General features: G+C 43.8%; 1 protein-coding gene, 1 non-coding gene and 2 pseudogenes across 2 annotated transcripts in view; 3 read left to right on the top strand and 1 right to left on the bottom strand.

Annotated features, from left to right (window-relative positions):
• Positions 1 to 559: 559 nt before the first annotated feature.
• LOC129138887 (uncharacterized) lies at positions 560 to 11,510 on the top strand (annotated as a pseudogene).
• On the bottom strand, positions 795 to 868 carry TRNAN-GUU (transfer RNA asparagine (anticodon GUU)). The gene has a single exon. It is a non-coding gene; the product is annotated as a tRNA-Asn (tRNA).
• Positions 11,510 to 14,395, top strand: LOC129138896 (uncharacterized; annotated as a pseudogene).
• The window catches only part of LOC129137513 (myomegalin-like), a 50,654-nt gene continuing 37,783 nt past the window's right edge, over positions 13,379 to 26,249 (top strand). Inside the window, exons 1-4 of the mRNA XM_063815427.1 lie at positions 13,379 to 13,676; positions 24,189 to 24,365; positions 25,260 to 25,373; positions 25,815 to 26,004. The gene's annotated coding sequence lies outside the window, so the exon portion shown is untranslated. The remainder of the gene's footprint in view (positions 13,677 to 24,188; positions 24,366 to 25,259; positions 25,374 to 25,814; positions 26,005 to 26,249) is intronic.

Below are 26,249 nucleotides of genomic sequence, written 5' to 3'. Positions count from 1 at the left end.
GCTTGAGCCTGAGAAGTTGAGGCTACAGTGAGACGCAATCAGGCCACTGCACTCCAGCCTTAGAGACAGAATGAGACCCTGTCACAAAAACTAAAAATAAAAATTAAAAAGCCTGTAATATAGCAGTGGCACATCCAGTTCTCTATGCTACTATAGAACTATCAGTGGCCAAAGATATGTGTACAAGAATGACGATTTCAGGATTCTCTGAAATCCTAAAACCATGAAGCCAACCTTATTTCAAACACATTTTGAAAACGGTTAAATAAATCATGCACAAACTGACTGATAAAAAATGCTGTTTTCAAAAATGATGAAGAGGATTATCATGATGATGAATGATTCCACTTTCTATCCATATTATTGATAGAGCAACCAGTAAATCCAGGCCCATCCTGGGGATAGGATATCTCTCTAGGCCTCCTATTAACAATGAAAAAATTAAGGTTGGCATATAACCCATCCAAGCCTATAAGGGGCAGCATGAGGATTTTGTCAGCACCAGAAGTGACTCGTTTGGTCTCTGTTTCTTGTACACAGGCACAAGACAGCATGACATTTCAGGAGATTCTCTGTCTGAATCGGATCTGTGAGGCGAGGGTGTGGGGAGTGTGGGGAATGGCCCTTGACAGGGATCTCTGTTAACTGTGCCTAGAATCCTGAGAAGATAAAACCTTCCCTGCAGTAAGCATCCCTGGCTGGCCTGGAACCTATAGGACTTAGGACTATGGGAAGAAAAAGGGAAGATTCTCTAGTGATCGATAATACACGAACGCTTTAGAAGCTAGAGCAAGCGTCCCCGGGTGGGCTCGAACCACCAACCTTTCAGTTAACAGCCGAACGCGCTAACCGATTGCGCCACAGAGACAAGAACTACTGCTTTTACTGTGCGCTATAGGAAGGGCGCCTTCAACAAATTTCCCCTGTGCCTTCCAGCCTCAGGGCTGGTCCGGCAGGATGACTGAGCAAGGCCTTGGAAAACCGGAGCGATTAGAGCGGTGAATCGCGCTGGTCACGTTGGACACCTGCGCGTTAGGAGATTCTGGAGCCAGAAGGACAGTCGAATGGCCTTCGCCCGCCCTGCCCCTCGCCTGCTTCAGAAGCCCCCGGAAACGCCCCGGTCTGCGACCGGGGTTCGAGCAGCCAGGGGGCTCAAGGGAAGCTGAACGCCTGGCGGGCTCCCGGGATGGCTCTTCCCGTTCTTTGCACAGCCTTCACCCAGTGAGGGAGCCTGTGCCCTCCCTGCCCAGTCGCATTCGGGGCGCTGCGGAGCTTCCGCTGCCTTCTTCGGATCCTGTGTTCGGCACGGGGACTCCACCAGGGCAGGGATCGTGGTGAGGGTCGCTCGTGGATCCCCTCGCGGGGAGCAGGGTCTGGCACTCACCAGGGCGCACGACTAGGACTTGTTGAATGAATCAGTCGTCGCCTTTATCTTTTAGTCCTTTGAAGAGCCTTGAGAATGGAAATCATGAGAGATTTTTCCATGGGGGAAGTTCTTTTTACGAAACGTTTATTCAGATTGATTTCTCGGCACCCCGCGGGGCGGGCAACGGGCAGGGCTTCCAGTGCACCTTCTGCGCAGTGGAGCCGCGGGAGCTCAGCTGGACAGTGGTCGGGTCGTGGGGCTGGAGGGCGGGAGCGGGGGAAGGGAAAAGCAAAAGCGGGGAAAGAAGCCGGAGAGCGGTGGACCAGACATCTAGACCTGAAAGGCTCGTGCGGAGGCAGAGGCGGGATCTTCCGGAGGTGAGAATTGTTTTTTTATTGTAGCAGAATGGGGAGGAATTGAGGGGAAAACGGAGATAGAACCTGAAAGAGCCCCAAACGTGAGAATCTGTAGCTCCCCAAGAATAAGATCTTCCAGAAAAATTAGACCGAAAACTAGGCGTCTGGGAACCCTGACATCCTTGGAGGAGTAGCATCATCATGACCCTCTGTGTTCCTTTTGGCATAAGAACTTGCTTCCATTGTTTGTTTGTTAAATTGTTGTGTTTGTTTAATAAATAAAACCTTTTGATGTATCTTTGCAATTATGTTGGTTTGGCCGAGCGCGGTGGCTCACGCCTGTAATCCCAGCACTCTGGGAGGCCGAGGCGGGCGGATCACGAGGTCAGGAGATCGAGACTATCCTGGCTAACACAGTGAAACCCCGTCTCTACTGAAAAATACAAAAAATTAGCCGGGCGTAGTGGTGGGCGCCCGTAGTCCGAGCTACTCGGGAGGCTGAGGCAGGAGAATGGCGTGAACCTGGGAGGCAGAGCTTGCAGTGAGCAGAGATCGCGCCACTGCACTCCAGCCTGGGCGACAAAGGGAGACTCTGTCTCAAAAAAAAAAAAAAAAGAAAGAAAGAAAGAAAGAAATTACGTTGGTTCTATTACTTTATGATTACAAACAATGCTGCAGTCACCATTCTTGTGCACTTCTCATTGGCCACTGGTGTATTTCTATAGGATAGAGGCCTGGAGAGCAGCTGCTCCAGCATAGTGATTACATGGTTTTTTATATCATTCCATTTTCTTTCCTTTTTTGGCTTATTAGCTATAATTCTTTCTTTTGTTATGTCAGTGATAGCTTTAAGGTTTCTAGAATACATCTTTATCAGTCTGCCCTCAAGTGACATTATACCTTCCCTTCTGGCCTTTATGCTAGTGTTGCCATGTCATTTGATTTTAGACATGTTATAAACCCCAACATCTAAGTACATACATAGTGATTTCCAGTCGTCTCCATTTATTTGTGTAGGTTCAGATTTCTGTCTGGTATCCTTATCCTTAGGCCTGGAGGACTCCTTCAACATTTCTTGTAGTGCGGGTCGGTGAATGCTTTCATTTATTTGTATGTCTTTATTTTTATTGGTATTTTTTTAAGATGGAGTCTCACTCTGTCACCCAGGCTGGAGTACAGTGGCATGATCTGGGCTCACTGCAACCTCCACCTCCTGGGTAAAAGTGATTCTCATGCCTCAGCCTCCTGAGTAGCTGGGATTACAGGCATGTGCCACCTCACCTGGCTAATTTTTGTATTTTTAGTAGAGACGAAGTTTTGCCATGTTGGCCAGGCTGGTCTCCAACTCCCCGACCTCAAGTGATCCGCCCGCCTCGGCTTCCCAAAGTGCTGGGATACATGTGTGAGCCACTGTGCATGTGTATGTCTTTAAATGTCCTTATTTCAGTCACATTTTTTAGAGATTTTTCATTGTGGCATAGAATTCCAAAATAACTTTTTTTCTCTCTCTCACTACTTTATTATGTTGCCACTTTGATGCCTTGTCATTGATATATCATCTTTTCTGTTTTTGTAAAACTGGCATAAAGGAGGCTTCCTGTACTTGTTATATAATTTTTGGAATGTGTACTTAAATTTAAAAAAATTTGTTATACTTTAAGTTCTGAGATACATGTGCAGAACGTCCAGGTTTGTTACATAGGTATACATGTGCCATGGTGGTTTGCTGCACCCATCAACCCATCATCTACATTAGGTATTCCTCCAAATGCTATCCCTCCCTTTGCCCCACACCCCCCTATAGGCCCCAGTGTGTGATGTTCCCCTCCATGTGTCCATGTGTTCTCATTTTTCAACTTCCACTTATGAGTGAGAACATGCGGTGTTTGGTTTTCTGTTCCTGTGTTAGTTTGCTGAGAATGATGGTTTCCAGCTTCATCTATGTCCCTGTGAAGGACATGAACTCCTTCTTTTTTATGGCTGCAGAGTATTCCATGCTGTATATGTGCCACATTTTCTTTATCCAGTCTATCATTGATGGGCATTTGGGTTGGTTCCACGTCTTTGCTACTGTGAATAGTGCTGCAATAAACATACGTGTGCATGTGTCTCTATAGTACAATGATTTATAATCTTTTGGGTATATACCCAGTGATGGGATTGCTGGGTCAAATGGTATTTCTGATTCTAGATCCTTGAGAAATCGCCACAGTGTCTTCCACAATGGTTGAACTAAATTAAAAATATGAAAATGGGCTGGATGAGGTGGCTCACGCCTGTAATCTGAGCACTTTGAGAGGGGGAGGCGGGATGATTGATTGAGGCCCAGAGTTGGAGACCAGCCTGGATAAGATAGTAAGACTCTCTCTCTCTCTCTCTCTCTGTGTGTGTATATATATATATGTGTGTGTATATATATATATATTAAAAATATATATATACACATTCTCTCTGTGTATATATATTATATATATATAATATATACACACACTCTCTCTCTATAGATATATGTATACACACAGAGAGAAATACATCCATCGTGAGAGTCCTAGATTCATCTTAAGTTTCACCGAAAGTGCACTTAGAGTAAAATGTGCCCACTCTGAGGGTCAAACCTACCTACTGACGTGTAAGTTGTGTTTGTGAGACATTCTCAACAGCATTTGCTTTCCCTAGCATAGTGGTTTTCATGTTTTCCTCACACCTGAATGTCCTCAGTGCAAAACCTGTCAGAATTCATTTCCTTTGCTGTTCTTCTTTGAGAAACCTCCAGGGTTTTATTTATTTATTCCATATCTTTTAAAAGCATAGAGACAAAGACTGGCAAGTGGTATATATTACTACATTAGTCTGAGTTCTCCAGAAAAAGAAAACGAGCAGGATACACACACACAGACACACACACACACATACACACACACACACACAGAGAGAGATTTACATTGGCTAATGTGATTATGGAAGCAGAGAAGTCCAAGGTCTACACTGAGTAAGCTCTAGACCCAGGAGAGTGGAATATAGTTCTCTATCAAGTCCAAGGCCCAAGGCAGAAGACTGATGTCCCAGCTCAAAGACAGTGGAGCAGAGACTTCTTTCTTAGCCTTTCATTCTATTCAAGCCTTCTGTGGGTTGGATGAGGCCCACTCACACTGGGGAGGGCAATCTGCTTTACTCAGTTTACCGATTCAAATGTCAATCTCATCCAGAAACACTCTCAGAGACACAGTGAGAAATAATGTTTAACCAAATATCTGGGCACCCCATGGCCCGTTCAAACTGACAGAAAAATTCATCTTCACAAATACTCTCAATAAAAGTGACTAACAAATGTAGCATCATGTCCTGCCTGTTTATCCCATGACAATTAATGTATTCCAGCCCAACATTGTCTTCCTTTCTCTTACAGAAGCAACATGTAACAGTTTCATTGAAAGTAAGGTTGCCCGGGCACGGTGGCTCACCCCTGTAATCCTAGCACTTTCGGAGGCCGAGGCGGGCAGATCACCTGAGCTCAGGAGTTTGAGACCAGCCTGGCTAACATTGTGAAACCCCATTTCTACTAAAAACACAAAAAATTAGTCGGGCGTGGTTGCGCATGCCTGTAATCCCAGCTACTCGGGAGGCTGAGGCAGGAGAATCATGTGAACCTGGGAGGTGGAGATTGCAGTGAGCCAAGATCCCGCCATTGCACTCCAGCCTGGGCAACAAGAGTGAAACTCCATTTCAAAAAAATTAAAAATAAAAATAAATAAATAGAGTGAGGTTAATTTTGACCTTATGGAGTCTCTCCCCAACCCCTACATACCTTTGCACTTGTGGATTGTCATTTTGTCATGGCTTTGATATAAAAATGTATCAATAAGCTATATGCAGTGCTAATGTAAGTTTGAATTTCATCCTGACTCCATAAGCCACTTTCCATTTTGATAAAGCCTAGAAATATTAATGTCCATCTCCTTGAATATGGGTAATGGATACCTATTGTGGGGCCCACTCTCAATCTCATGGGGTTTTTTTGTTTTTTTAAATTTTCATTCAGGTCTCAATAGATATGCCTGGGCTGCCTGAAAGCCACTGAAAATGGCCCGTGGCCTTGTACATCTGACAGAGTGGACTAAAATCTAAGCCATGGAATGGGGGGATGGAAAGTGAGAAACACCAAACTCAGCACACAATGACTCAGTTTAAATCTCTGGGCTAAGAGATCTATCATGGCTTCTGGGACATAAGGCTTTGTCTGGAGGGTGACTGTAGGCTCCCATGACAATGCCTACCCCAGAAAGCTCAAGGCTGCCAGAGGAACTTACTTTAGTTCCAGCCAATACCTGCTGATGATGGTAGGTTCAGGATCTCCCTTTTGTATAGCACTTACTAAGAAGGGATTCCTTCCTCCATCCCTTTGAGATGTGTTTGTATCTCCTAGGGACTCCAGTGTGTCTTTCCCTAGGATCCGAAAGCCATTCCTTTGAGCTGTAGTTCTCAGGAAGGACTGAGCCTCTGTCTTCCAGTCTCTGTGGGAGGTTAGAATCCTATCTTCTAATATTGTCAGCTAGCAGACACAGCTGGCCTGATGAGGCAGACATTCACAATGTTTCACTTGTGCCCTGCCCCCTGCCCTCTCCCCTACCTCCCTCTCCCCCTATAATGCCATCACCTCTGTACAAATGGGAACACAGCTCAGCCCCGTTCTCTACTATCAGTAGTTACTGAATAAAATCTGTTTTCTCTGCTTTAACTAATGTCTGGCTTTATCTTTGACAAAATAAGTGGAGCGATGATTTTTAGGGACAAGGCAGCTGCAAAGAGAGGCACAGACATGGGAGGAGAGGGAGGGATCACCTGACCCTTTTCATTTCGTAGGTATCTATTCCTGCCTGGTGTTTATAAGCCTGACACTTGGCTGGGCTTTCCTGGGGTATATCTCCATGGCTCTGTGGCAAGACTTGAATAGGCTGGTGATGACACTTGATGTCCCCATAGCCACCTTCAAAAATGTCATTAAAGGCTTGCGAGAAAATGGAAGGAAACACAGAAAACCTGATTTTGAAAGTTGCCGCCTCTCCTTCTTCCTCATTCAGAGCGTGTACGATATTGCTGTGCGGTGTTTGTTGGACTGCAATTGAGCACAACACCTTTTCTAATATTTGGCAGTTTCTTGCAGAGTTAAGCCTACCCTATAAGGAAGCAAATTTACTTTCATTCATTACCCATGAAAAATGAACACATACATCCAATAAGGCTTCTACAAAAAATGCTCATAGCAACCTTATTTTTATACTAAGGAAAAACTGGGTACAGCACAGTCTTCATCAACGAAGAATTTAATACCTACTGTTATATAGTCATAAAATGACCTCATGCACAGCAAACAAAAACAAGCAAAAAAAAAAAAAGTAGGAAAAGTATGAAAAAACACAGTAACATGGGTAAAACCCTCCAAACACTATACTTAGCAAAAGATGCCTATAAAAATAAGCATCAGGACTCAACAGTGGCTCCCTCTTTGACGTACTTTGATGGAAAACTTCCTGGGTTGATGGAAATGTTCTATGTGGCTTGGTCTAGTTGATACTTACAAGGGTCTATACATTTATTAAGCTTCACGGTACACTTTTTACATTTACATTTTTAATATAAAAATAATGTTAATTATTTTTAAACTGCCGAAATCCCAAGATGAATACTTGTTTTAGTATTGGTTTAACCCTGAGATATATTTTTTACTTTTATACATACTGTAAAATCTGTATAATAAAGTTTGGAGTAAATTAGACCTTTTTACTCTTCCTACACAATGCTAGAAGTCTGGAACATCTTAATTCCATTTACCCTCCTTGTGATTCTCAAGTTACTCTCATTAATTTTAAGGCACCATATATTTTAAGTCACATGGACATCATTATGATCATTGGATTAGTAAAACGTACTATTTGACTGAGCCACACATTAAACCTACACATCGCCCTGCGTTCCTTCGTTCCCTTTCCACATTCCCCGGGGATATTTCACATTTTTGCATTTCCCTTAGTTAGCATGTGCTGCTTCTCCAGAAAGGTCTGCACTTCACCTTCACTTGAAAGATCTGTAGTCTTGGGTTAGGAGCCAGCAGTCAGTTGAAAATGATAGTATTTTAGAACTCTATGATGTCTTACTTTTTCACTGCTGTGAATTTAGCACCTGACCTTTGGACACAATAGGAATTTCCCCCTCTGGGGGCTGCTCTGGTTTTCCCATGTGCCTTCCGTGTTCAGCAGTGTCCTGATGACATGCCTAGGTGTGGTTTGTTTGTCCTTATGCTGCTTGGAGTTCATAGCTCTTCTTGCACATGTGGCTTGATGCCTCGTTGGGTTTGTTTCTCTTAATTGTCCATAGGTAAGAACTATTTCTTTTCAGTACTGCTTCTGTCCCATTTTCTGTCTCCTCCAGCTTCCAGGACATTAGTGACAATTTATTTTAAGCATTTATGACATAACTCATATATATATATATATATATACATATATATATATATATATGTATATATATACACACACTTGTTTCTTAGTTTTCCTTCCTGCTAGCTCTCTCTCCACTTGTCTGGAAAGTCTCCGCTTACTTATCTTCAGGCTGGTAATCCATCTTCACATGGATCCAAACTGCCATTACACCAATCTATTGACTTTTTAAAATAATAACTATTGCATTTTATTTCTAACTTTAATAGATTTTCTTTCCAATTATAAGTATTTATTACATCTCTATGTTATTTCTACTATTACCGTATTTTATTTGTATAATTTCCATTTTATTTCAAAATAGGTTATTATTTTCTGGTGAAAATTTTTACCGTCTCTCCATTCTTCTGAACATCTAAATCATATCATTTGAATGTTACTGTCTTATAACCTCGATGTCTCCATCATCTGTGAAAAACCTACTGTTTCCTGTTTTGAGTTTGTTTTCTCTTGCCTCTGCTTCTTTATATGCCTAGAATACTATGACTGAATGATGGGTCTCTGTGTGAAAAATTATGAAAGGACTGAGTCGTGTTCTCTGTCTCTGAAGATTAATTCCCCTCTGCCCCTGGCAGGCACCAGAGGCACAGATCACCTCAACCCCATCTCTGTCTCGGCTGACCTGCAGCTTGTTTTTCCTCTTGGGAAACTCAGCAGCAGGATTTTTTCCCTCAGAGAAACATCACATTTAAAGCATACATAGAAAAAGGTGGGGTTTTTTTCATAAAAAGTCTTAGTTTTCTTATTGTAAATTTAAACACATGGTTATTACTGTTCTTAAGCTAATTGGGCTAGCCTGGGCAACACAGTGAGACCCCGTAACTATGAAAAATAAAAACACTAGGCAGGCATGGTGGCATGTGCCTGCAGTCCCAGCTACTCAGGAGGCTGGGGCAGGAGGAGCACTTGAGTCCAGGGGTTCAAGGCAGCAGTGAGCTAGATCATGCCACTGCACTCCAGCCTGGGTGAGGAATAGAGACCCCGTCTCTGAAAATTAATAATAATCATATAGTAATAATAAGACAATTGGGGCAGTACCTCCTTTATATTGATCAGATACTCAATTTGTCTATACCCTCCAGAGGAAGACAAAGTATTCTACTTTGTTTCCTGAGAAAATACTGTGTATTTATACATGAAAAAAATCCATTAAAATACTGGGCATTCTAAAGCATCTAAATGTCATAAGTAATATCATTTAAAGTGGAAACAGAGGCAGTGGTGTCTATCAAGGATGCTTATCAGTGAGGGAAACAAAAGGAATCATTAAGCACCCTTGGATACCTGGAGGGCCCCTCTGCCAAAAATCTCAGTAATTCTGTGATACACTTTTGAGTCTAGCAGGTTATTCTGTTTTCCAGAGTACGAAGTTGCCAACCTAAAAGAACAACCGAGAGAGTGGTTCTCCAAAGAAGTGAATGTTTGGGAATAAACAGAGGATTTCAATCCAGGATATGCGCACTATCGTATGAGGACCCAAAGGCACAACCAGGCAGGCTGAGAAGGGGAACCTTTAACAGCGAAAATGAGGAAGGTTACATAGTTGTTTTGAAACAATTATCCTTGGCCACAAGGAATAATCACAAGGGTGGCATCAGTCCAAGGATGAATAGGCAGTTGCTGGGCAGATGTCCTTGCAGAGAGATTCTTTGGGTAAGGTTGTGGTGGCCTTTGTGCAAAGTTGTGGTTTTCAGAGAGTTCTTGTAATAGTTTTTATCACAGGCATGTGTGTGTGAGCACCCCTCCTTTATGATCTCCTGATTGAATTTTGTTAGGATTTGGCATACGTGACTCCATTTTTCATCCTGACAACTTTTACAGGTCATTGCTTTTCATCCATTTTTACTAAGGGCTGGACTTGCTTAAATTCCAGGAAATTATGAGGTCTTGATTCGTATAATTATCAGAAGTGCTCATGTTGCTGACTCAGTTGCCTATTTGGGATGTTATAATTGTCTTTTTTCTCCTTCCTGTGCTGTAATTTACACAATCCTTAGAGGAGATTAATTTGATACTTTTCAGCTGTGAAAAACTTGAATATGCCAATCAAAGAAAGGTTCCCCTCACATGCTAGGAATTTAGTTTCTTTCCTGTGCTAAGATCCATTTAGGTATAGCACTTTCCTGGAGCCAAGAGTTCCTATGAAATGGGGTGTGGCATATTGTGTATTAAGATCATCCTTATTACAGAGATGCCATTCTTGCAGATATTGACAACTAATGTGTCCCTAAGACTTTTACCAAACATCAGATAGACAAGATATGAAAACCTTCTCATTGCTGCAGTCTCAAATGTCAGGAAAGACCAGAATCTTTAGGATAATGGACAATCAAGAAAGACTCACAGACTAGATTAGCTGTCATGTACTGCCAATCAGGGAATGGATCCTTGTCAACCACCACCTAACAGAGATTGTCCCCAGAAGTTCACTCCATAACATCAAAACCAGAAACCCACATTGGTGCCACTGATGACAGAAAATAATAATGCAAAAACGAGAAAGAAACAGTGAGAGAGAGAGAGAAGACATAGAGGGAGACAGAGACATGTACTATAGCCATACTTAGTGATTAAAAGCCAAAGAGCTCAATTTCTATTCATGATATTCATTAAAAGAAGCAAGGAAACAGGAGCTAATAGCTCTGAGGGTTCAGGTCTACACAAGATGCCTGTTGGGTGGAGGGTTCTGTTGGCTCCAGTGATGTTTCTCAGATGTGCTAATTGTTATGGACATAGCCCCTGAAAAAATCTATCAAATAATAATACAGGGACAGCTATCTGCATGCTAATTTACCATTGTATAGGAGGGAGAAAGGGCATTAGATTGGTTTTGGCAAATAAAAGAAAAACCAAGATTTATGAAGAAAAGAGGAAAGGGGAGAAGAAAAAACTTGCCTGGGACCTTTGTGATTTTGCTCCCCTTGTGTAAGGGACTTGACAGAAAGCTTTCCAAGAGGTCGCTGTGGCCCATCTTCTCTGGACCAGTGTGACTTGGTCATCACAGAAAACAATCACGGATGTTGGAGGACTTTAAAATATCTTAGAAGTTTAGCAGTTCATCCTATGTCACAGAGTTTCTGTGTGCGATGTCCACCATGTCCTTCTGTTGTACAACCCCTCAGTTAAGCCGGGAGGGTGCCTCTCCCCTCACGACCAGCCTGGGCAACACGGCGAAATCCCGTCTCTACAAAAAATACAAAAATTAGCCCATCGTGTGGCGCATGCCTGTAGTCCCAGCTCCTTGGGGCGCTGAGGCAAGAAAATCGCTCGGCCCCAGGAGGTTGAGGCTGCAGTGAGCCATGTTTGCACTACTGCATGCCATCCTGGGTGACCAAGGCTGGAATATCATACATCCATGTGTAGAAAGTTTGTTGTGCCGGCAAGTAAATGACAAAGGGGACATTAACAGAACTGAGAAACAAATTGGAATACGATTTGGTACCGCTCCCACGAAAGATAAATTTGCAGAATGTACTCAAATTGGAAACATTAAATAAATTCTATAATGTAAAATTAGCACATCCTGTTGTCCACACTATAGAAATATCTGCACAAGTGACCGAAGATATGTGTACAAGAATGATGGTGATTGCAGCATCATTTGTAATCCTAAAACTATGAAACGCACCTCACTTCAAAAACATTTTGAAAAGGGTTAAATAAATCACGCAAAAACTCAAGAAGAAATGCTGTTCTCACAAACACTGGCGAGGATCACCATGAGGATGACTGATTCCACTGGCCACATTATTGATAGAGCAATCAGTAAACCCAGGCACATCCTGGGGATAGGATACTACTGTAATAGGCCTCCTATTATTAAACATGAAAAACTTGAAGCACAAAATGTCCACCTAACTGACCCAAGTCATGGGAGCAAGGAAGATTTTTATCACACCACAGGTGAGATCCTTTCTAAGGTCTATGGGATTCCTGAGTTTGATAGGTATAACGCGCGGTGGCCCTTGCCAAGCCTCAGACTTAAGGTGGATAGGAAGTGGGGACATGTGTGTCTTGTGATCAATCAGGAGTTGGTTGTCCCATCAACAGAAACAGGTTAAAATAAAGCCCCAGGGCCCCGGCTGGAACTACCAACCTTTCTATTAACAGCAGAATGCTCTAACGAATTGCGCTACAGGTACACGTTCCGTGCCTTCTTCTGGGCGCTATAGGAAGGGTGCACTCAGCAAACTCCCCATCCCCTCAATCTTCAGGGGCCCTCCTGGCAGGACGACTGTGCAAGTTCCAGGTCCTTGGAAAACCGGAGAGATTAGAGCGGTGAATTGTAGTGTTGGACACCTGCGCGTTGGGATATTCTAGAGCACGAAGGACAGCCGAATGGCCTTCGCCCGCGCTGCCCCTCGCCTGCTTCAGAAGCCCGAGGAAACGCCCCCGTCCGCGACCCGAGCCGCCGCCTCCAGGCTCAGGGGAAGCTGAACGCCCGGTGGGCTCCTGGGCTGCATCTTCGCGTTCTTTGCGCCGCCTTCACCCACTGAGGGAGCCTGTGCCCACCTTGCCCAGTCGCTTTCGGGGCCGCTGCGGAGCTTCCGCTGCCATCTTCGGATCCTGTGTCCCGCACGGGGGCTCCACCAGGGCAGGGATGATGGTGAGGGTCGCTCGTGGGTGCCCTCGCGGGAAACAGGGTATGGCACTCACCAGAGCGCACGACTAGTACTTGAATTAATCCATCGTCGCATTCAGTTTTTAGTCTTTTGAAGAGCTCTGAAAATAGAAATCATGAACTGTTTTTCCATGGGGAAGTTTTGTTTTGTTCTGTTTGTGAGACAGGGTCTCACTTGGTAGCCCAGGCTGGAGTGCAGTGATGCAAACACGGCTCACTGCAGCCTCGACCTCCTGGGGCCGAGCGATTTTCTTGCCTCAGCGCCCCAAGGAGCTGGGACTACAGGCGTGCGCCACACGATGGGCTAATTTTTGTATTTTTTGTAGAGATGGGATTTTCACCGTGTTGCCCAGGCTGGTCGCGAAGGGAAAGTAAGTTCTTTTTTTTTTTTTTTTTTTTTTTTGATACAGGGTCTCGCTCTGTCGCCCAGGCTGGAGTGAAGTGGCGCGAACTCGGCCCACTGCAAGCTCCGCCTCCGGGGTTCACGCCATTTCCTGGCTCAGCCTCCCCAGTAGGTGGGACTACAGGCGCCCGCCACAACTCCCGGCTAATTTTTTTTCTCTTTCTTTCTTTCTTTCTTTCTTTTTTTTTTAGTAGATACGGGGTTTCACCGTGTTGGCCAGGATGGTCTCGATCTCCTGACCTCGTGATCCGCCTGCCTCGGCCTCCCAAAGTGCTGGGATTACAGGCGTGAGCCACCGCGCCCGGCGGTAAATTCTTTTTAAAAAGCGTTTATTCCGATTGATTTCCTGGCATCCCGTGGGGCGGACAACGGGCTGAGGCCTCCAGTAAACCTTCTGCGCGATGGAGCTGCGGGGGCTCAGCTGCGCTGTTTTTGGGTGGGTGCCTGGGGCACTAGGGCGGGAGCGGGGCACTGGGTGGGTCCAACGGGTAACTGCAAGGGGGAGAGCAAGGAAGTCGGTAGAGGCGGCGACCCTGGCGAGGAAACTTCCCAGTAGCTTTGTTCAGCGGTAAGGACCGGATCCCTGAGAGACAAAAATCATCTTTTCTACTGTAGCAGAGTGGGGAGAAAGGCAGGAAAAATGGAGAGACACCAAGAAAGAAGGAAAATCATGGGGACCCTTAGGCCGAAGCAGCCCTATATTAAGTTTAAAGAAGAAAGCAGGCGGCTTCCTGTGATGGTATATTGGTTAGTACTCTGCATCGCGGCCAAGGGTGGAATCCCAGTCATGGCAGTGTCCCTCCTGGGGCGTGGCACTCCTCCTTTCCTTTAGACTCCAACCTCTGCCTAGGCTGTGCTCTTTACCTGCGACTAGAGAGGTTACAACTTACCAGTGCCTTCGGAGCTCTGTGCAGTGGTGAGAATAGAAGGAACCCCTACCTTGCATGCTGGGGTCCAGTCATCTTGAAAGGCTGGGCTTTTGCCCCCTCTCTGAGCAAGTGCAGCACCCAAAAGGTGAGGTGCTCCCTCTCAGTCAGCCTTATTGGAATCCTCCACTATTACCACGATGTGGCCATAACCGTTTTTCTGGTTCAGATATTTCAAACATCCGTGGGGCCTTTTAAGGCCGAATCAGAAACAAGCGAGAGGACATGAGGATAGTTTGCACTCCAACTGGGAATTTTAAGTAAAGCCTAAAGAATACAATAAAATCTAAACTTAATGTCATTCCCCAACACCCAATTGTTATTTGTTTTTATTTATTTATTTGTTTATGTATTTTTGCTATCAGTAAATGACTGAAGTATAATCCACACAGACCAAAGTGTTCCAATCTGAAGTGCACAGCCCAGTGCATTTTGACGTAAGAAACCATCACCCAGATCAAGTTACAGGACATTTTCACCAGCCCAAAAAGTCATCAGAGCCCCTTTCCAGTCAGTCCTCACCCCATCCCCACTTAGGCAATCACCATTCTGATTTCTATCTCCATGGTTTACTTTTGCTTCTTCTTGAAATTCACGTAAAGGAATATACTGATTCTGTTTCTTTTTTGCATGCAACAATGGTTTTGAGATACATTCATTTTATGGCATGTATCTCAACTTTTTGATGTTATTGATGAATACCATACCATTGATGGAAGATTGGAATATTTCTACTTTTGGCTATTGTGAATAAGGTGTTTATGGGCCTTTTTATGGACCTGTGCCTTCATTTCTCTTGAGTATAAATCTGGTAATGGAATGGCCAGGTCATGGAGCAGGCATATTTTTAACTTTATTAGAAACTATCAGACACTCTTTTAGAATGGTTGCACTATCATATTCTCTTGCCAGCAACAAGGGATACATTTGCTCTGCACTCTTATAAGCTAGTGGTTTTCCCTGTCTCTTAAATGTTGCCCATTCTGATGGGCGTGTAATGGTGTATCATGGCATTTTAAATTTGTGTTTTCTGAATGAGTGACGATGCTGATAATTCTTTCTTTTGACATTTGGACATGAAGAAATCCTCTTTTGTGAACAAACACTGTTCAAGTGTTTTGTTCATTTTAAATTGGCTTGACTCTTTCCCCTCACCCATTTTTACATAAACTTTACTGTTAGAATAGAAAAATTGAGAAGCTAGTACACAGAATGGAGTAAAGAGGCTGGAAAGGGTTTGGGGAACCAACTCACATTTTATGGTTAACACATTGTTCAAGAACAATGTATGTTTTCCAAAGACATCCCCTTATTGAAATACGCAGAGAAAGTGTGGGATAAAAGAGCATATACTAAACATCTCAGAACGAGTTTCTGGAAGTGGACAAGGGAATGGGAATGCGATAAACAGAGAAAAGGAGAGACAGTAAGGGCCTTGCTCAGAGCAGCCATCATAATGTGCCCTGTGCTAAGGACATGGAATTTTGAAAACAGAAAGTTCACCCAGACAGACCAGTCTAGATAAGAAAGGCAGGAAGAGACTTTAAAAAACAAAGCAAAAACAGAGAAATCATACAATGAGATGCTGGGAATGAGACTATGCCCATCATCTCCAACATAACACTAATTACTGCTAATTGTAATGAATCTAAATCTCTCAGATTGGATAGAAAAGGAAATGCTGGCTCTAACAGTTTAATGGACAGAAAAGGGTTAAATATTAAAAGCAGTGCTTATTATCCTTAGCAAACTAATGCAGGATCAGAAAACCAAATACCACATGTTCTCACTTATAAGCGGGAGCTGAATGATGAGAACATGCGGACAGATAGGATGGGGGTGGGGACAGCACACACTGGAGCCTGCCAGAAGGTGGGGCTGGGAAGAGGGAGAGCATCAGAAAGAGGAGCTAATGGATGGTGGGCTTAGTACCTGGGTGATGGGATGATCCGTGCAGCAAACCACCATGACACACATTTACCTATGGAACAAACCTGCACATCCTGCACATGTACCCCTAAATTTAAAGTAAAACTGGAAATAAAACATTTAAAAAGAAAACAAACAACAATAACAACAAAAAGAGTGGTGCAAATCTATACCAGGCTTATTGGAAACAAAAGAACGAGAGTGAAAACATGGGTATCAGACAAAGGCAAACAGCAAAACAATGCTTTATATTAGCTAAAGGAGTAATATCCTAGCATCTAACTAAAGTCGAATGGAATCGAATGGAACTGTTTTTCCCTGAACTGGCCTCCTTGGGTGGCCAACCAGGGCATGGCGAAGGGAAAACATCTTGGAGTGCAATGTCAATTTCTTTGCTCTTGTTTTGGTCTCTGTAAGGCATAAGAAGTTAAAAAGCAAGATCTGATCTTTGGAGTTTTCCAGGAATTTGAAATAGGTATATGAGGAAAGCAGCTCAATTATCACCCAGGTCTCCGGGAGTATCCCAGGTATAGTGCCAAGAGTCCAGCTTTCCGAACCGGGGTCCCTGGGTTCTGAAGGCCTTTTTGGGGAAAGTACTGATGTTTTTGTCAAGGTTGGGGGGAAAGGGTTTGGAAGGCCCCAAGCGGCGGGAAGGCAAAGAGAAGATATCAAGAAGCCAGGCAAGAACTTTCCACAGGCTCACGTTGGATATAGCACCAGAGACAAGAAACTGGGTGAATTTCTGATGTTTTTCCTACAGAGGTTTGTTATCCAGTTGTACAGAGCCTACTTCAAAATAAGGCTTTTTCAAGTCAGCTCTTTTAATGCGAAGCCGTAATTTTGTGGTGTTGCCTGATGCAAATCTCCACTGTAAGCCTTTGCTCTGTGTGTCTTTTTTGTTAGTTACATCTTCCAAAGAGAACCTTGGAGTCTTGGAGAATCTTGAATCTTTTTGCCACGTCTATATCTTACCTCTTTCCAGCGAAAGATCGTCACACCAGTAGGCATTGGTGGTTTGGTGGCAGAATTCTTGCCTCCCACACGAAAGACCAGGGTTCGATTCCTGGCCAATGCAGGCCCCGGTTTTGTGCCCTCTGGTTTTTACATTTACTTACCATAACTGTTCCTCAGGTGGGTCACAGCCGCGATAATAAAGAGAAGAAAAAGGGAACTACTGGATAGCTTTCGGGTTCCTCCCAGAGTGGAATTTCTCTAAGCAGTTACTTTGCAGAGACTGTCTTGGAAGCAGCCAGTGTGTCTGGTTAGTCTCTGCACTTTTGCATATTTGGCCCTAAAATCGGCGGGACTTTTATAGTCTCTTCCGATCCCTGAAATATAAAGAGTCACCTGGACATTGATTTCACTGCCTGGACCTTGGACAGACCATTTGACCACGTCTGGCGATGGAGTGCAGCTTAAGAAATAAATGACATTCCCGAAAGGAGAGAAGCTGTGGGGTCGGGCAGATTCCCTGGGCAAGGGGGCCCAGGGAAAAGGGAGGAGTGTGGGGAGGAACCCGCGTACAGATGAGGAGAGCTGCGGAGAGGGGCCTCGAACTTTCCTATCGAGGAAGGCTCCAGTCTTCGGTGGTCTCGGCAAAATGAAGGATGGGCCCCGAGTGGAGAGCAGCACGTCCCCGAAACTCATTTCTATCACCCCCTTTTGTTTTACGCTCCACCAGGCAAATCTTCTGTCCAAGGGATTCTTTTTGCTGCTTCTCTTTAAGCAGCGTGGTGGGGAGGCCATGACAACCATTAGCTCTGGAGGTTTGGGAAGGAAACCTGGAAAAAGAATGCCCCGGGATCATCTGCTTTGTCCTCCCCTGTTTTCATCTACCCTTTTCCTCAGTGAAACTTACATGGATCCAGGATGTCACATTGCAGCTGCCGCGTTGACAGATTAAGAGCCGCTGACAAATCTCTTTCGTGAAGGGGAAAGAGCGGCAGCTGGCCTGTAGCTATGGAATAACAAACAAGAGCAGAACCGAAAATACTTTTCTCTATGTGGTTCTCTCTCTCCTACCTGTGAACATCAACCTTCCACACACACCAGTTAAAAACCGCCTTGGTCTCTAAGGGAGGTTTACCATTTTTCACAGGTCCCGTAAGCCATGTTTCCTTCTTGTTTGTACAGTTCTTCCAGGGCTGAGTTTCAGGAGCTGCTCAGCAGTCCAGACTAGTTCAACGTCCTGGTTCAAAACCATTTGTCTAGTTTTGCTACTAAAGTGCCTCCTAGACCAGAGATAAGACATGTTCCCTCGGCTTCCATTTTCTAGAGATAATTGGTATCATTTCTTCCTTAAATGTTTGGCAGTGAAACCATCTAGACCTGGTGTTTTGTTCTGGAAGGTTGTTAAGCTTTGCTTCAATTTCAGTAATAGAGATCTATTTAGGTTATATATTTCTCCTTGTGTGAGTTTTGGTAGATTGTGTCTTTCAAGGACTTGGTCCAATTCATCAACGTTATCAAATTTGTGAGCACAGAATTGTTGATAATCTTCATCTGCTATCCTTTGAATATCCATGAGATCAGTAGTGAGGACCTTCTTTTCTTTTTTTTATTAGTAATTTGTATATTCTCTCATTGTTTCTTTGTTCACCAGCTACATGTTTATCAATTTTATTGATTATTTTAAAGACCTAGCTTTTGGTTTTGTTGATTTTTCTCTCTTGATTTCTGGTTTTCAATTTCCATGATTTCTTCTCTAATTTTTAGTTTCCTGTTTTTCACTCACTTTGGATTTCCTTTGCTCTTGTTTTTTGAGTTTCCTAAATTGTAAGTTTGAATTATTAATTGTAGATCTTTTTTCTTTGCTAGCATATGCATTGAATACTATGAATTTCTTTCTAAGCACCAATTTTCCTGCACCCAGAAATTTTTTTTATAAGTTACACACTCACTTGCATTTAGCTCAAAATATGTAATTTGTCCTGAGACTTTTTCTTGGCCCATGTATTAGAAGTGTGTTGTCTGATCTCCAATTTTGGGGCTTTCCAGCTATCTGTCTGTTGTTGATTTCTACTTCAGTTTCATACTTTGAATGCAGGACATACTTGGTATGATTTCTATTCCATTAAATGTGTTGAAGTGTGTTTTATGGGGCCAGAATATGGTGGATCTTGGAGAACATTCCATGTCACCCTAAAAAGGATAGGTATTCTGCTCTTGTTGGAGTAAGTAATCTAAAAAGTTGGTTGCATCCAGGTGAATGATGGTGGTGTCCAGTTCCACTATATCTTTATTGATTTCCCACCTGCTGGATCTGTCCATTACTGATGCTGAAGTCTCCCACTGTAATAGTGAATCTGTCTATTTGTCCTCAAAGTTCTATCAGCTTTTGCCTCTCATATTTAGATGCTCTGTTGTTAGGTGCATATCAATTAAGGATTGTCATATCTTCTTGGAGAAGTGACCTCCTTATCGTTATGTCATGACTCTATCCCCATGATTTTCCTCCCTCTGAAGTCGGCTCTGTCTCAAATTAATATAGCTAATCTAGTTTTCTTTTTTGAGACTGAGTTTCCGTCTTGTTGCCCAGGCTGGAGTGCAATGGCACAACCTCGGCTCACTGCAACATCCATCTCCCAGGTTCAAGCTATTCTCCTGCCTCAGCCTACCAACTAGCTTGGATTAAAGGCATGCACCACCACGACCGGCTAATTTTGTATCTTTAGTAGAGACAGGGTTTCACCATATTGGCCAGGCTGGTTTTGAACTCCTGACCTCAAGTGACCCACCTGCCTCGGCCTCCCAAAGGGTGGGGATTACAGGCATGAGCCACAGTGCCCAGCTGCTTCTCCAGTTTTATTTTGATTATGATGAGTATGATATATCTTTCTCCATCTCTTCGCTTCAAATATCTCTGTGTCTTCTTATTTAAAGTAGGTTTGTTGTAGACAACATATAGTTGGGACTCAATTTCCATTCTGCCAGTCTCTGTCTTTTAGTTGGTGTATTTGGACCATTCACATTTAAAGTGACTATTGATATCATCGGATTAATATGTACCATACGTGTAATTGTTTGTATTCTTTGACTTTCTTCATTGTTTTCTTTTGTGTCTTTTACTCTTTATCTACCTTCTCTGGCTATAATTGAACATGTTATATGATCCCATTTTTTTATTCTCCGTACAATACGATTCCATTCTTTTAAAAAAAAAAACAGTGTTTTTGTTTTCACCCTATTGCTTGCCATATATATACTTACAACTAATCTAAGTCAACTTATAAGTAATGCTATGATGCTTCATGGGTCATGCAGCTGCCTTAAAAACAAAATTCCTTATTCCTTTCCTACCACCCTTTAAAACATTGCTGTCATTCATTTGATGTATCCATAACCTAGAATCATCCAATCTATTATTGCTATTTTTCTTATTTTGACAGACGGTTATATGAATTAAGAATAAAAATAATAAAATATTTTATTTTATCTTCATTTATTTCTTCTCTAACTTCTTTCCTTGGTGTAGATATGTCTCTGACTTTTGTAGTTTTTATTCTTTCTGAAGAACTTCTTTTAACCTTTCAAGGAAGACAAAATCACTGGTAACAAATTCCCTCAATTTTTGTTTGTCAGAGAAAGTCTTTATTTATCCTTCTCGTTTGATGGTAATTCTACAGAATTCTAGGTTGACAGGGTTATTTTTCCTCCAACACTAAATATGTCAGCTGCATGCTGTTCTTGCTTGCATGGTTTATGAAGAGAAATCTAATGTAATACTCATCCTTGTTCTTCTAAGGTAAGGTGTTTTCTTTCTCTAGCTTCTCTCAAGATGTTCTTTGGTCTTTGATTTTCTACATTTTCAATATTATATGTTGTGATGCTCAATTGTATGTGTAAATTTGGCTGAGCCATGGTGACTAGATATTTGGTCAAATATTGTTCTGGTGTTTCTGTGAAGGTGTTTTCTGATGAAATGAGACATTGAAATCAGCGGACTTTGAGGAAAGCAGATGACCCTCTATAGTGTGAGTTGGCCTCATCTAGTCAGGTGAAGGCCTTAATAGTATAAAACCTGACCTCCCCCTAACAAGGAGGAGGAATTCTGCCAGCAGAGTCCCTTTAGACTTGAACTGCAACTGTCTCTCCTGAGTCTCCAGCCTGCTCACCTACCTCATCAGATTTGGTCTCACCAAGCATCCACAATTGTATGAGCCAATTCCTTAAAATCAATCTCGATCTCTCTCTCTATCTATCTTTATTTCTATCAACCTTCTGTTGATTGTTTCTCTAGAGAATGTTTACTAGGGTTTGCATGCCTAGGTGTAGAGTTTTTAGTATTTACCCTGCTGGGTGTTCTCTGAACCTCTTGGCTATGGTTTGGAATCGCTTATGAATTTTGGAAAAATACTTCTTTTCTTCCCGTGAGAGTTAGTTTTGTGTGTCAACATGGGGAGTGTTTTTGGATGAGACTAACACTTAAATTGGTGAATCTGGGAAAAGCAGATTGCTTTTCATGATGTGGGTGAACCTCATTCCGTCAGTAGGAGGCCCGACTAGAACAAAAAGAGCAGCCTTTCAAGCAAGAGGGACTAAGAGCAAATTCCCTGACAGACGGCCTTTGGAATTCATCTGTACCATCAGTTCTCCTGAGCCTCCAACCTGGCAGGCCACACTGCAGATTTCAAACTTTCCAGACTCCTAATCACATGAACCAATTTCCTGTGCGGTCATTTCTGAATATCACTGGGTGATTGGTGCCAGGACCTCCTGCAGATAGCAAAATCCACGGATGCTCTAGTTCTTTATATAAAATTGTGTCCAGAATTGGTGGGTTCTTCCGTGGACCCTCGCGGTGAGTGTTACAGTTCTTAAAGGCGGCGTGTCCGGAGTTTGTTCCTTCTGATATTCGGATGTGTTCGGAGTTTCTTCCTTCTGATGTTCGGATGTGTTCGGAGTTTCTTCCTTCTGGTGGGGTTCGCCGTCTCCCCAGCTCAGGAGTGAAGCTGCGGACCTTGGCGTTGAGTGTTACAGCTCTTAAGGCCGCGCGTCTGGAGTTGTTCGTTCCTCCCGGTGGGTTCGTGGTCTCGCTGGTTTTAGGAGTGAAGCTGCAGACCTTCGCGGTGAGTGTTACAGCTCATAAAGGCAGTGTGGACCCAAAGAGTGAGCAGCAGCAAGATTTATGGCAAAGAGTGAAAAAACAAAGCTTCCACAGTGTGGAAGGGGACCCGAGCGGGTTGCCACTGCTGGCTCGGGCAGCCTGCTTTTATTCTCTTATCTGGCCCCACACACATCCTGCTGATTGGTAGAGCCCAGTGGTCTGTTTGGACAGGGCGCTGATTGGTGCGTTTACAATCCCTGAGCTACATACAAAGGTTCTCCACGTCCCCACCAGAGTAGCTAGATACAGAGTGTCGATTGGTGCATTCACAAACCCTGAGCTAGACACAGGGTGCTGATTGGTGTATTTACAATCTCTGAGCTAGACATAAAGGTTCTCCACGTCCCCACCGGACTCAGGAGCCCAGCTGGCTTCACCCAGTGGATCCCGCACAGGGTCTGCAGGTGGAGCTGCCTGCCAGTCCCGCGCAGTGCGCCCGCACTCCTCAGCCCTTGGGTGTCGACGGGACTGGTGGAGCAGGGGGCGGCGCTCATCGGGGAGGCCCGGGCCGCACAGGAGCCCACGGAGGGGGCGGGAGGCTCAGGCATGGCGGGCTGCAGGTCCCGAGCCCCGCCCCGCGGGAAGGCAGCTAAGGCCCCGCGAGAAATCGAGCACAGCGCCGGTGGGCTGGCACTGCTGGGGGACCCAGTACACCCTCCTCAGCCGCTGGCCCGGGTGCTAAGCCCCTCATTGCCCTCACTGCTCCGAGTGCGGGGCCCGCCAAGCCCACGCCCACCCTGAACTCCGGCTGGTCTGCAAGCGCCCGGCGCAGCCCGGGTTCCCGCTCGCGCCTCTCCCTCCACACCTCCCTGCAAGCTGAGGGAGCCGGCTCCGGCCTTGGCCAGCCCAGAAAGGGGCTCCCACAGTGCAGCGGTGGGCTGAAGGGCTCCTCAAGTGCCGCCAAAGTGGGAGCCCAGGCAGAGGAGGCGCCGAGAGCGAGCGAGGGCTGTGAGGACTGCCAGCACGCTGTCACCTCTCAAAATGACGTAGAATTTGCAGATAACCTACTCACATCCTCCCGTATGCTATGTAAATAGTTGTTATGTGGTATTGTTTAGGGAATAATGACAAAGAAAAAAATCCATATATGTACAGTGCAAACACAATAATAAGTTTTCAAAAAATATTTTGGAGTCAGGCCTGGTTGAATCCATGGATGCAGAACCTACAGATATGGAGGATCAAATGTAATAAATCTCTCTCTCTTACTATATATATGTGTGTGTGTACAGTGTGTGTGTATTTATATATACTGTGTGTGTGTGTATATGTATGTATATGACTATTGATACAGTGGTAAGGAGTAGGGGAGGGAAGTGTTCCATAATCCTATGATTAGGTCTCAGTCTTGTGGTGGGCCTGTGCCCCTGGGCTGTGACCTTCAAAAGTGCTTCTCAAATTTTGTTCCCTCTTAGGTGAGACAGGATGGCTAGAGGTCACTGGAGTTGGGTATTTCCCTTTCCCTACATTGGTTAGACTCTGGAAACAGAATTTTCTTTTGAGGGCACGTGTTTGTTAAGTAGAACAGAATGCACCGGGCATATTTTTCAACAGTTACCTCTCCTTCCCCTCCAGAAGCACTCAAGGAGTTTTCTCTGATTCTCACCCTAAGTCTTCTGGAGACAAAACTCATGAAGGTATGGGAGGCTCCCACTAGTTAGGCCCCCAGGAGTTTTTACCTCTCAGGCTAGGCTGCTGTCAGCTCCAGCAATTAGCCAGCTCCCTTTGAAGTATGTCTACCCAATGCTGGCTCCAGTGGTGGTTTCTGATCCAGGTAAGTTGTGATTCTCTGTATTTGCCCATGGCTCCAGGTTTCATAGGGTGGGCATGTCTTAGGACCTCCATTTTCTGTTGCATATAAGTAGTTATTGATGTTCGGTTTGTTCAGCTTTTTTCTGGTGAGAGTGGGAGTGATGGCTTTTAAGTGCTTTACAAGTCTGGTTGTCATTTCTGATAACCATGTGACAATTTTGATCTCTTTAAAAAGGTAATATGTTTAATTCAGGAATTGCGAAAAGCCTTGCAGCAGCTACAAGAAGAATTGCAGAATAAGAGCCAACAGCTTCGTGCCTGGGAGGCTGAAAAATACAATGAGATTCAAACCCAGGAACAAAACGTCCAGCACCTAAACCATAGTCTGAGTCACAAGGAGCAGTTGCTTCAGGTGAGTTTACATGATTTCAATGAACACTGGGTTCATAGAACTCTGAAATTTGTTTATATAATTTTAAGATATTAATCCACCTGTGCTGAGTCCCTGCTATATGGAAAACATTGAGAGGTGGGAATCAGGAGGATTTAAAATAAATAGAAAATATAATTTGTGAATTAAGATGCTTACTAACAAGTGTAAGAAACAGTACATATAGCCCTGATTTATGCAGTCTTTTATGAAGTCTTTTATAAAGACTTAATATTCAGAAAATAGTTATTAAGCACCTCTGTGAGTCAAACACTTTTCTGGATGTTGGGAAGACAAAATATTTGGCTACTGATCTCAGTGTAATAGATGAAGACAAACTGTACAGAAACTTCCAAAGAGTAATTTTGATGATAGAATGAAAGTTTGAGGGGAAGATGGAGCATTAAGAAGAGACTGATCTGTTCTGCCACCTACTCTAAGCTTCAGTCACATTGAATCCACTACATTTCACTGAATGTACAATTTTTTCATTGTATGCATAGTGTGCATATTTTTTTTTCTCTAACATGTCCTCCTCTCCCTTCTTCACTTAGAAAATCCTAGTCCTTTAATTAAGACTCACTGCAAATATTACCTCCTCTGTGAGGTCTTTACTGACACCTGCAGGCAGAGTTAGGCAGTGCATCCTGTGTTCCCCTGGTGGCTAGCGTATGTTGCACAACAGTTAATTCTATGTGTTGTGTCTGATGTATGTTGCAGAATACTTTACAATTTATGTCTGTTATCTCTGCTAAACTTGTTACTTTTGAGGAGAGTGATCACATCTTGTTTTTTTATCCTGAATAACTAACAAATTACTTGGCAATTTAGTTAATATTGGATAAAAGAATAAAAGAAACGATGTTTTGGTCTCAGGAATTTCGGGAGCTCCTACGGTATCGAGATAACTCAGACAAAACCCTTGAAGCAAATGAAACGTTGCTTGAGAAACTTCGCCAGCGAATACATGATAAAGCTGTTGCTCTGGAGGTATGTATCATCATTTCGCCCACTATGCTATGGATTATTCTATCTACATAGGTATTATAGAAATTTGTGTTTACTTAAATTTGCTGGTTTTGGATTTGGTTTTCTATTCTGCCATCGTGTTAAATAACAGCGATCAGGATCGATTATTGAACAGATGGTATCTGAGCACTTGGAAAGTGGTGAGCATTAGAAACCAGAATTTCTCTAAGAGCAAGGTAGGACAGATTAAATAAGTGGAATGAAGGGTTTTGCAAAGACAGAGATGTACCATTCTCCAGGCTGCGGGGGATGTTGAGCCAGCATGCTCTTCCCACCAACATAGGGCCTTCCTTCCCCCTGCTCCTTAGCTCTGTTTGTCAGGGCGGATGTGCTTGGGGTCATCTTCCTGCTGAGCTCTGGCCCCATGAAAATAAATCAATCCTCCTGTGTTCCTCTCACCAGAGCACTCCCAGGAGATGGAAAGCCTGAGGGAGGCTCTGCTGTCCTCTCGATCCCACCTTCAAGAGCTGGAAGAGGAGCTGGAGCACCAGAAGGTGGAAAGGCAGCAGCTTTTGGAAGACTTGAGGGAGAAGCAGTAAGAGGTCTTGCGTTTAAGGGAGGAACGTCTTTCCCTCCAGGAAAACGACTCCAGGTAAGAGGGGACCCATTGACAGAGAAGGTAGCATTCTTCATTCTTACATTCATTCTTACAATATAAGAAGGGATATTGGCAAGATAATTGGTGTCCTCTTTTGGAAACCTCAATGTTCCCTCTGCCATTCCTGATTTTTGTGTGTCAGTGGGGTGGGGGGAGGGGCGCTTTGAGCAGAAGAAAGGACTTCTCTGGGAATGCCTTGTCACTCCCAAGTTGAGAGAGTAAAACTCTGTTATAGAAGT

The sequence above is a fragment of the Pan troglodytes genome, chromosome 1 (genome assembly GCF_028858775.2).
Source record: "Pan troglodytes isolate AG18354 chromosome 1, NHGRI_mPanTro3-v2.0_pri, whole genome shotgun sequence".
Classification (NCBI taxonomy): domain Eukaryota; kingdom Metazoa; phylum Chordata; class Mammalia; order Primates; family Hominidae; genus Pan; species Pan troglodytes.
Note: the sequence above shows the minus strand (reverse complement) of the source record. Positions and strands in the feature narration are given on the sequence as shown.